Genomic DNA, 12,180 nt, shown 5'->3' with positions numbered 1-12,180 from the left:
GCCCCCATTTCTGAGCATTGAGATTATAGGAGTGCACTGACTGTGTCCATCTTTGAAGATGACTTCTGTGAGACTGTGAATAGTTTTTGAAACAGGCTCTCATCCAGTAGTTCCAATTACCTGCAACTCATTAAGTTGACCATTCCGGTCTTGACCTTTCTGCCATCCTCCTGCCTCTACCTTCTGATATATACCACCAGGCCTGGATTATACAGATAATTTGTCTATCTGTCTGTCTGTCTCTTTGTTTTGTTCTTTCCAGACAGGGTTTCTCTGTGTAACTCTGGCTGTCTTGGAACTCACTCTGTTAGACCAGGCTGGCCTCCAACTTACACAGTTTTTTGTTTTTTTTTTTTTTTTAAGATTTATTTATTTATTTCATGTAATAAATAAGTACACTGTCTCTGTCTTCAAACACAGCAGAAGAGGGCATTAGATCCCATTACAGATGGTTGTGAGCCACCATTTGGTTGTTGGGAATTGAACTCAGGTCCTCTGGAAGAGCAGTCAGTGCTCTTAACCACTGAGCCACCTCCCCAGCCCCCACAGATGATTTTTTATGAAAACCTCTTCCCATGTCCTTGGGGAAAGCACAGGTTCTGAACAAGGAGACCAGGTGATGTTGGTGTTAGTGTGTGATGGGGTATGAGGTGCCCTGTCTCCTGATCAGAAGGCTGGAGTCTTGGCCTAACTAAATAGGTTTCCTGGGTTCAGGCCAACAAAGTGGAGCCCAGCAGGACACTGGCTTTCTCTACACTGAGTTGACACACAACTTATATTGGTAATTTCAGCAAGGAATTTGGGAATCTAAGAAGTTGAAGCTTTGTTAAGAGAGCCTAATCCTTGTAACCTGTTTCTTTAGATGAGAGACAGTCATAGAAAAAGAAAGTAGAATTTGACAGTTTGACGGGATATCCTCTCTAACCACAAATTTACAGAATTGTCACTTGACTACAGTCCTTTCAGGACCTTTGAAAGGACCCCTTCTCAGTGCCTGCTACCATGCTCAAATCTCAATGGTACTGACCTGTAACCTCAGTGCTTGGGAGATAGAGGCAGGAGGATTGCCAAGAGTTCATGGCCTTCTTGAGCTGCATGATGAATTCTAGGCCAGCTAGTGCTACAGAGGGAGATCTCAAAAAACAGACCGCCAGGTACGGAGCCTCAAGTCTGTAGTCTGAGCACAGAGTTCACAGCGACTGTTGCCTGGCTTCAGAACACAGAGAGATCCTGTCAAAGATGAAGAAAAAGAGGAGGAGGGGGGCGGGAAGAGGAGGAGAAGGAGGGAAGGAGGAGAAAAAGAAACAGCCATCCATGGTAGTCTGGCTTATCAGTTTATGCCTGTTACTTTAACACTTGGGAGGAGGTAGCAGGAGGGCCATCTTTAGCGCTATCACAAGCTGGGGCTAGCCTGGGCTTACAAGAGACCCTTCCTCAAAAACAAAATAATAGGGGCAGGTGAGATGGCTAAAGGTAAAGGTGATTTTTGTGCAAGCCTAAGGACCTGAGTTCAAATACCCAGTATCTATATAAACTGTCAGAAGTGGTACTGGATGTCTATTATCCCGGTACTACTACTTGAAAAGGAAGCAGAGACAGGAAGATAACCCCAGAAGCTCATAACTAGCCAGGAGGCACAGTGGCAAACCAAGAAAGGCTGTCTTGACAAGGAGGAGAGCCGACTCCCAAAAGTTGTCCTCTGAACATCACATACATACCGGTGTTAACACAGCACAAACATATTGCAAAGTAGATTTCACACAGATATTCATGTAAGGTTACTAGGCCTCTCTACACAGACACTTTCTCCATTTCAGATCAATTTTCCGCATTCTTGCTGGGGTTTGTTTGTTTGTTTGTTTGTTTGTTTGTTTGGAGACTGTCTTTGTGTGTAGCCTTGGCCCCTTTCCCACATTCTTAACCACACTGGAGACTTTTCTTTGCTAGGCTGGTAGGTGTAAACAAACACGCAAGCGAGTCATTGGGTAGCATCCTATTTCCCTTCACTAGTGGAAGGGGAAACACGTCTCAGCAGTTTGTCTTGCATATTCAACAAGCGGCCAGTTTCTCTGAGAATATTTGACTCCTTTCTTTGGTGTGAGTGTGGCGGTCAGATGACAGTCTGTAGAGGCACGTGGAAGCACACAGAATCCAGGAGCCCAGTTCAGGTCATCAGGCTTGTGATAAACATCTTTCCGCTCACCCAAGCCATCTTGCTGGCTCATGTTTCACTTTTATTTTTTAATGTTTTTATATTGTTGTTTTGTCTCATTGAGGGACTGCAAACGCATGCCCTGTATTCGGTTTCAGGAACACTGTCCTAAGCGAACCTTGTAGCACTGCCTGGCTCTTTTCCCTTTTGTTTATTAGTATCGTTTTGTACTGAATGTGTCCCAGGCCAGTTTGGGATTTGTTACATAGCTGAGAATACAGATGTGCACCACCAAACCTGCACGGTTTTCTTTGTAAGAATTTTTATCATTATTGTTCTTAAGTTTTATTTCTAAAACATGTAGTGTGTGTGTGTGTGTGTGTGTGTGTGTGTGCACCATGCAGTTACTGTTGCAGAAAAGGCCCTTGCAGTCTTTGGAGCTGACACTCCAGGCAGTATGGGTGGGGACTGCTTGCTTGCTTTCCAAGAGGGTTTCTCTCCGGAAGCCTGGCTGGGATTACAGACCATCTTAGTTTGGATTACTGTTACTGTGGCAGAACGTGACAACTAAAAGCTACTTTGAGAGGAAAGGATTTATTTGGTTTACTCTTATACTTCAGTGTTAATCATGGAAGGACGTCAGAGCAGAGCCTGGAGGCAGGAGCTGATGCAGAGGCCACGGAGGGGTGCTGCTCACTGGCCTGCTCCTCAAGGCTTGCTCAGCCTGCTTTCCTATAGAGCCAGAACCACAGTCCAGAGGAGGCACAGAAGGGCCTTTGCTCTACGGGGTTGCCTAAGGCATGGCTTCATGGAGGCCTCTTCTCAACCGAGACTGCCTCCTTCAGAGGACTGTAGGTCAGCAGGTCTCAGCCTTCCTAATGCTACGACCCTTTAGTACGGTTCCTCGTGTTATATTAACCCCCAGCCATAAAACTGTCTTGTGGCTACTTCATCACTGTAAGTTTGCTACTGTTATGAGTCGTAATATCGTATTTGAGATGCAGGGTATCTGATGCTAGCACAGCTCTGTCAGGCTGACACAATCAGCGGGCAGCGCAGACCCCAGCACACACGTGACTGACTCTGGCTTTTGCTCAGCTTCCTTCTGCCTTCTGCTTACAGAGCCAACTAAGGAGTTCCATCTTCTGGTTTGTTTCCATGGGTTTGTGTATTTGTTTTTTTTTTTTTTTTTTTTTTTTTTTTTAAGACAGGATTTCTCTGTGTAGCCTTGGTTATACTGGAACTCCCTTTGTAGACTAGGCTGGCCTCAAACCCAGAGATCTGCCTGTCTCTGCCGTCTTAGAGCTGGTATTAAAGGTGTGCACCACTAGGCCTGTCTATTGGTCTTTCTGTTTGTGGTTTCTACTTGAGAATCTTGGGCAGCCACCTCTCTCTATTTATTTATTTATTATTTTTCGGTTTGTTTATTTATATGAGTTCACTGTATCTGTCATCAGACACACCAGAAGAGGGCATTAAATCCCATTAGAGATGGTTGTGAGCTACCAAGTGGTTGCTGGGAATTGAACTCAGGACCTCTGAGGAGTACTCTTACCCTCTGAGCCCTCTTTCCAGCCCCCCTCTCTTTTTAAGTTAAACTTACTGGGGTTTGTACCCTTAGCATTTCATCTATTTATTATTTAAATCTAATCTGTCAGAAACTTGTTTAGATAAGTATGAGATAAGATAAGAATGTCACTCCACCCATCGCCGGCTTATTTACCAGCTATATTTACAAATAAGTCATGAACAGAACCGGACTTGTGAAGTCTGCCTCCTCTCAGGCTCCTAGAAGGCATGTCTAATCAAATGCAGAGCTCTTGGCTAAACCTAGAATTGGACTCTAGCCACATCAAAGCTTCTGGCAGGCCCCTCCCACCTGTGAGAGAGGGTGCTCATGGGAATCCTCATTCCCATAGGACTCCCTCTTTTGTCCTATTGATACCTGCATTAAATAGCGATTTTTAACTTCTGGGTTTTCTTGAGATAAGAGTCTCTTGTGGCTCCGACCTTAAACTCTCTACAGAGCAGAGGATGAAGTTCTGACTCTCCTGCTTTAGCCTCCCAAATGCTCCCCTTCACCGTGCGGTGCTGAGGACCACACCCAGGGCTTTGTGCGCACCAAGCAACACTGCCAATTGAGCTATGTCTCCAGGCCCTTTTTACTTTAAAAACAAAATCATTTCTGGAAGTGGCGAAATGGCTTAGTGGATAAGAGCACTGACTGCTCTTCCAGATGACCTGAGTTCAAATCCCAGCATCCACATTATGGTGGCTTACAACTGTCTGTAACTCCAGCTCCAGGGGATTCGACTCCTCTCCTCTCAGGGCATCTGTGCCTACGTGGACAGCCCTACACAGACATGCACAGCTAAGTAGTTAAAAACAATATATAAATAAATCTTTAAAAATAGTTTGTGTGGTACTCATTGTTTTACTTTGTTTTGTTTGGGTGGGGTGTGGTCTTGAGATTAAGTTTCTTTGTGTAACCTTGATTATCCTGGAACTTGATCTTTAGACTGTGCTGGTCTCAAACTGACCGAAATCTGCCTGCCTCTGCCTCCTGAGTGCTGGGACTAAAGGTGTGTGCTACCGCCTCCTGGCAATTTATTTTTGTTTTATGTGCGTGGATGTTTTTGCTTGAATCGTATGTATTTAAGCGTCTGCTGCTTATGCCCCTGGGTTTTTTGTTTGTTTGTTTTTAACAAAGGACTTTACTGAGTAGACCAGGGTGGCCTTGAACCTGAGTGCTGGGATTAAAGGTGAATACCACCATGCCCACACCCTATACCTCTACTCCGAGCTGGTTCTTCCCCTTTGTAGAGAATGAAATTAAAGCATGCTTGGATGAAGGACTGGGTGTTCCTGGACCAAAAACAGGTCTTGAGTAAAAGATGTTAGTTAGAGGCAGTTGTGACCCACCCAGTATGGCTGCTGGGAACTGAACTTGGGTCCTCTGCCAGAGCAGCAAGTGCTCTTAATCATGAAGTCATCTGCCCCAGGGCCCCTGATTTCCATTTGTAAACATTCCCTTCATGTCTAGGATTGACTAGGAAAGGAAAACAATGGCCTCCCTTTTAGATGCATTCAGAAAACCTGACTGTGGATATGGGGGGACACAGCTGGACATACAGGAGAGAGAGAGAGAGAGAGAGAGAGAGAGAGAGAGAAAGAGAGAGAAAGGGGAGGGGGGAGGGGAGGGAGAGACAAACCAACCACCTTGATGCCTCAGGTAGAGTATCAAGGTTACTGACTTGGAGTAGGTGACACATTCTTCTGGAGAAAAGGCTGAAAGTAAAGGAACTAAGGTGAGGTTTGCTTCCATAAGGACTACTCCTTCTAGAAGCTTGCCAGGAGAAACCATGAGAAGCTCTAACTGGGAGGAGAGAGAACTTTCTCTTCCTCGGGAGGTGACAAAAAGGTCTCCATGAGCTCAAGGGGCTAGACAGTGGGACAGGAGAGCCACGCTGCAGTCTGGGGAAGGGGGGCAGGCTGCCAGCTCTTCCAGAAGTGGGCAGAGCACACAAGAACAATGAGTTCCCAACCTCCTGAGTGCCGAGCTGTCCTCTCCCCACAGTGGGTACCTACAAATGTCTTAGGAGTCTCTGAGGAGCCTGGGAGCTTTTAAAACTGCCTGTAGGTTTCTGCTGAGCAGCCATGCTTCCCAGCCTCAGAAGTAAAAAGGGAACAGCATGGGAAGGTGGGGACAGAAGATTCTGGACCTCAGGGTCACTCTCTACACAGTGAGTTGGAGGCCAGCCTGGGGCAAAGGCCCTGCCTCAAAACAAAACAAAACAAAACAAAACAAAACAAAAAAACCCAAAAACAACCAAACCTGATTTGAAGGCTGGTAAAATGACTCAGTGGGTAAAGAAGTCAAGTCACCGAGTCCAGTGATCTAAGTTCTGTTCCTGGAACCCACATGGTAGAAGGAGAAATCCAACTCCTGCAAGTTGTCCTTGGACCTCCGTAAATGTGTTCATGTACCTACACATACACACAACAAATAAATGCAATGTTAACAAAAACCTAGTTAATCCACAGGGAACTGAGTGTTCAGCCCCTGGGAGAGGCCACAAGGAGAGACTGCTGCTGTGTCTGAGGCAGTGGGTTCCAGGAATGGTATCAGCCTCTCCCTCAACCCCCACAGCAGGATGAAATTCTGCCTCTTCCCTAAGTCCCACCACAGACTTCCCTGGCAGAGATTCAGCAGGGCTTCAGGGCTAGGATGGAATCATGTCAACATTATGTTCTCTCAAACACCAGTTCTGGGACATGGGGACCTTCTTCAGTGAGCTCCTGCATGCTAGCCTGTGTGTGTTGAAGTCTTTCTATGGGACAGAATGTCTGAGTGATTAAAGAAATCCCTGGGCTTGAGATATGCTTTCCAGTGTGTGAGGACAAAGCTATTCTCACAAGAATCCTGCGATCGGGGCCTTGAGTGTTTCTCGGGCCTTGACTCCCAGCACCCAGGAGGCAGAGGCAGGCAGATCGCTGTATGTGGTGTTCACATGTGTGGCTGTGTGGCGTGTGTGTATGTGGTGTGTGAACTTCTCTGTGTATATGTGGTATGTATGAATCTGTGTGGGGTGTAAGTCTCTATGTGTGTTTCTATTATGAATATGTGATATGTTAGTCTCTCTGTGTGTATCAGTGTGTGTATTGTTGTAAGACCCTGAGGAATCTTAGCTCAGGAGTGCGACCCACAGAACACAATTAGACAATTCTTTCAGTATATGGGGTGTTTATGTGTGTGTGTTTGAGAGAGAGGGAGAGAGCAGAGAGCGTATGTGTATGTAGTGCTGTAAGTCTGTGTGTGGTAGGGTGAGTGTGTGTGTACACAAATACAGATGTGCCTACTGGACTGAAATGAAAAGCAGCCCCAAGTGTGGCGCTGAGCTTTAACATGGAATGAGATGACTCATGCTGCTGAGCTAGGAGAGCCAAAGGGTAGCAACTCCCCCTCCCCCAGAAGGTGGGGCCCAGTGGGAAGAGTTAGAGATTGGAAGATTGCAGTGAGCTTCCCGCCCTGCCCCAGGGCCAGCCTCTTTTGAGACCAAGCAAATGCTTTCATAAAATTAAAACAATTCTCTTTACTGGCACAATTAAGGACTGACTATGGAGGTAGAGGCAGGGAGGTCATGGTTCAAGGGCAGTCTTTGCTATATAGGGAGTTCAAGTCCAGTCTTGAACTAAAATAAAAACAGACTTTCCAAGTAAATCAGCAAGCAGCTTGCACAGACATTGGGGGTTACAATGATATAGGTTAAACTCGTGACTTTAAAAGTATCTTAGTGTCTGTGCTCCCACCAGCCTGGCTGTTAGACACAGAACGCAGGGCATCTCTGTGGTAGACCAGTAGGCCCTCTTAACCAATGAGCCATTTCTGCAGCCTAACCTTTGAACTTTTAAAGAGACAACCATTTCCTCAGCTACACTTCCTTTCTCCTTCTCAGCATATAGAAAATATGGAACACGTACGGCTGTTCCTGAGCAGGCCCCATGCTTGTCTCTGCCTGGATACAGCTCTAGCTGTTTTGCCAAGGCCAGCACACAATTACACTTTTCTGTATGAGGCTGGCCGGGTGTGTCTACAGGTGTCTAGGAGGAGGGGAGTTGAGCATGAGACATACAACCAACTAAAGAACACTAAAAACATTTTTTTGAGACAAAGTTCTGGTATGTAGGTCAGCCTGGCCTTGGATTTCTCCTGCCTCAGCTTCCAGAGTTCTGGGGTTACAAGGACATGCCACCAATGCCCAGTCAGATTGCCTGTGTGGCTTCTGAAGACCATCTGTATGAAGATGTAAGATAGGGGCTGGGGATGCCCCTCAGTGGCTGGGTGTGTGATTAGTACACACGAAGGCCTGGGTTCCATCTCTAACATTATATAAACTTGGTGTGTTATTGGAGGTCAGCTGCAATATCCTAGACCATGCCTCAAAAAAAAAAAAAAAAATCAGAAGTAAGTAAAATATACACCTAGTTTTAAAACTCTCTGCTTGGGAGGCAAAACCAACAGAAAGGAGCTACACTGACAACACAGGAAGTAACCTTGTCACCGAGTTAAATGAACTGGGTTGAATGAGTCAAGGCCGGGCTGGGGAGACAGCTTAGTGACTAAAGCACTTGCTGCAAAAGAGTGAGGAACAGAGTTCAGGTCCCCAGATACCCACACAAGTGTACAGCGGACATGGCAGCCAGTCTGCAGCTTCAGCCCTAGAAGCTAGAGTGGGATCCCCAGGAAAACTGATCACATCATTGGCCTTATCAATACTAAACCCTGGGTTTGATTGACAGAACCTTCCTCGAAAGGCATGGTGGTGCACCCCTTTAATCCCAGCCCTTGGGATGCACAGGCAGGTGAACCTCTGAGTTCGAGGCCAGCTTTGTCTACAAATCAAGTCCCAGGACAGCCAGGACAACACAGAGAAACTGTGTTTCAGAAGAGAGAAGAAAGAAGAGAAAGAGATCCTTCCTAAGTAAGTAAGGGGAAAGAATGATTGAGAACAATTCCTGACTTCATCTTTGGTCTTCCACATGCACACCACACGTGTGCACACACATGCAGACACATGCACTTCACATCACACATGTGTACCTACACACATACAAACACGTGTACCCACACATACACACGCATAGCTCACATGTATACACATATACAAACACACTTCACACCACACATGTGTATAGGGGAAGTGGACCTATTTAGAAAGGGAGCATCTCCTGTCTGTGTTGCCTGGAAATCGGCAGTTCAGTTCACAGGTCAGAAGAGCAAACAGGAATCGGCAGCAGTGGCGCTGCCTAGCAGAGGCCTCAGCCTCTGCACAAGTCAGCAAAAGGGGCCACAAGGAAGGCCAGGGAAGCAAAGATCAGTGAAGACAGGAGACCCACAAGCGCTGCACAGCCAGTAGCCAGTTCAGCCTCTGTCGCTGTCTGTCGAGGACTTTTTACATCTTTCCAAACATCATCTGGACCGTGTACTTCCTGTGCCTTGCCTCAGCAGGAGCATTTGTATCAGCTGACATTCCTCTGCCAATCAGCCCAAGCCTGGGAAAGCAGCAAGAAACTAACTGTAGCACACTACCAGAAGTTTTTTTGTCAGATAGATGCAGGTCAACTACACAATGTAAAACAGACCAATACATGCCTGTCATTAGCAAAGAATCCTTCTACACGCCTTCGCTTTAGCAGAACATCCTCTGTCCTGCGTCTGCTTCAGCTAAAGTTCCTTCATGAGTCGGCCTCAGCCTTTCACACCTGTGTCCACTTTAAGCAAATATTCCTTCCCGTGTTTGCCCCAGCAAAACACCATCCAACAGACTTTCCAAAGAACCCTTAAGTTTTCACTCCATATGTGTACCTCCTTGTGCATTTCATGCCACACACACACACACACACACACACACACACACACACCAGCACACACACACAAACAATAAACAAAAAGGAAGCCTGAAGGCACAACAGCCTTTTATAATCATAATGGCAGTTGTCACTAGGTTTACCACTGGCCAGGAGTTGACTTAGTAACTTGCCATAGGTCAGATGGCTGGTCAGAGAGCTAGTCCTTCAATTCTAGAGTCTCCATTATTCATTGTGAGGCCAAGGTGCCTTCTTTTACCAAAGACCTGAGAGTTTATCTGAGACAGTGATGTGTGACCTGATTCAGTGCTAAGCACCAGTACGTGCACACAACTCAAATTCAAAACCACCAGCTGCAGGGCTAGGATGTGGTTCGTAGGTGCTTGCCTAACAATCTCCAGGCTCTGGGATTCAGGCCGAGCGAGCACAGCATGGGCTAGGCATGGAGACAAGAGACCAGAAATTCAAGGTGATGCTGTGTAGTTCATGGCCAGCCTGGGCTCAGGGGACCCTGTCCTAATCAGTAAAATAACAAGCAAACAGGACATTCCAGGACAGGGGAGACGGCTCAGCAGAGAAAGGTGCTCCCCTGCGAGTTGTCTTCTGGTCTCCACAGGGATACTATGGGGTACAGGAGGCCCCTCCCCATACATATACACATAAAAAGTAAATGTAAAACGGGGAAATACATTTGAGAAACAAAGATGGCCTCTGAAACCTTCACTTCCCCGTGCAGAGGGTACCTCATCTGTCTTGTGGACAGCTCCTGGGGGCAGGAGCAGGCTTCACCCCTCTATGCACTGTCTGATTTCTGCCACAAAAGTTAAAGCCCAGGGAGCTTCATTGGTCAGGACTGCAAAGAGAAAGCTCATTATCATTACACCGAGGGCTTTGTTCCGATGCACTGATTGCATGAGTCAGAATAAGCAGCTCTCTCAATATTTGATATCATTCAATATAACTGCTGTAACTTCAGCACCAGGGGAGCTGAAGCCCCTGAGCTACATGGGCACGCGCACGTGCTCACACACACTCACACACATACACACACACACACACACACACACACACACACACACCTACACATAACTTAAAAATAAATTAAAAATAAAACAACAACTCTTTTTGGCTGGTTGGTGGTGGCTCACACCTTTAAGCCCATCATGTGGGGGAGGCAGAGGCAGGTGTATCTCTGAGTTCAAGGCCAGCCTAGTCTACAGAGCATGTTCCAGGATAGCCAAGGCTACACTAGAAACCCTGTCTTGGTGTGTGGGGATTGATCTCAGGGTGTCAGGCTTGCCGAGCTATTACACAGGCCTTGCATGTTACTTTTTAAAGTGGGGTCTCTTCAGTGTGGCTTACTGTTTGCACTAGCTGTCTGGTACATCTGTACCCAACTTCTGACCACCGGACTTACAAACATTACCACACCAGTCTTTAGGTGGGTGCTGGGGTCCCTGTATGGCAAGGACTGAAGCATCTCCCCAGCCTCACACTATAAGACCCTTAAAGGAAAGCAAACCTTCAGGATTTTGAACTACTTTTTTAGATAAGGCAAGAACAACGAAATAAATGTTAAACCTTATAGGCTGGGGTACAGCTGGACATACTTGTAAATCTAGCATTTGGAATGTAGGGGATGTAGAGGAGAAAGGATCAGGAGATCAAGGCTAGCCTCTGCTACTAGTGAGTTGGAGGCTAGAGCCATATTCCAACATTCATCAGAGTGAAACAGGAGGATTGCAGGTTTGAGGCCAGCCTGGGTTCTGGTAAAGGGACAAATGTAGTAATGGATCTGAAGCTGTTACCATACAAAGGCAAGAAGCCCTGATTCTCTGATTCTTGTGCAATGTGGATAAAGCTTGAAATTTTACATTACCTGACAGGGGTCAGACAGCAAAGGCCAAGCATTCTGTATTCTGTCTGCAATACTGTAGGTGAGAAATGTTCTGTCAGCAAATACCTAAATACAGGAAGCAGACAAATGTTTGCCAAAGACTGATGGCTGGAGGTGAGGGAAGCTGAAGATGGGAAGGGGGACCCGTGAGGGAGGATGGAAACTTGTACAGGTTTTTCCTTGGGGAGATGTGAACCAGCCTACCGGTTCTGAGGACCTAATGACAATCCTGGAACTTGCTCTGTAGACCAGGCTGGCCCCAAACTCAGATATCCACCTGCCTCTGACTGCTGGAATTAAAAGTGTGAGCCACTACCAACCAGCCCCCCCCCCAAAAAAAAAAATTCAATTCCACCAATGTTCACCCTAGGGAAGAAATGAGTTTATCAGGCCTCATTATAGACCGGAGCAAGAGTGACCCTAAAGCGGCCACACTGGAGGGTCTGCATCCAGTGTGGGTGGTGGGTGGTGGCTACCCCACCTCTGAAAAGTCCCCTTCTCTAGCACCTTCCCAGGCCTGGAGTCTAACTGCAATGAGGGCAGAATTGCGCACAGTGTCTTGGGGGAGTGGATGTCTTCAGATGAGGGTCCAGTGACCCTTCCATTCTCTCCTCAAGTGAAGGGCATAACCGGCAACCGGCCCAGCTGCCATGATCTTTTGCAAACAGACATAGCTGGTCTTATAAGGATGGTGGCTTTCTGTATGAAAGACGGTGCTATGGGATGGGAGTAAGAGGGAAAGGGCAAGGAAGGAGAGAGAAGG

Source organism: Micromys minutus (assembly GCF_963924665.1).
Source record: "Micromys minutus genome assembly, chromosome: 18".
NCBI classification, from domain to species: Eukaryota; Metazoa; Chordata; class Mammalia; order Rodentia; family Muridae; genus Micromys; species Micromys minutus.
Note: the sequence above shows the minus strand (reverse complement) of the source record.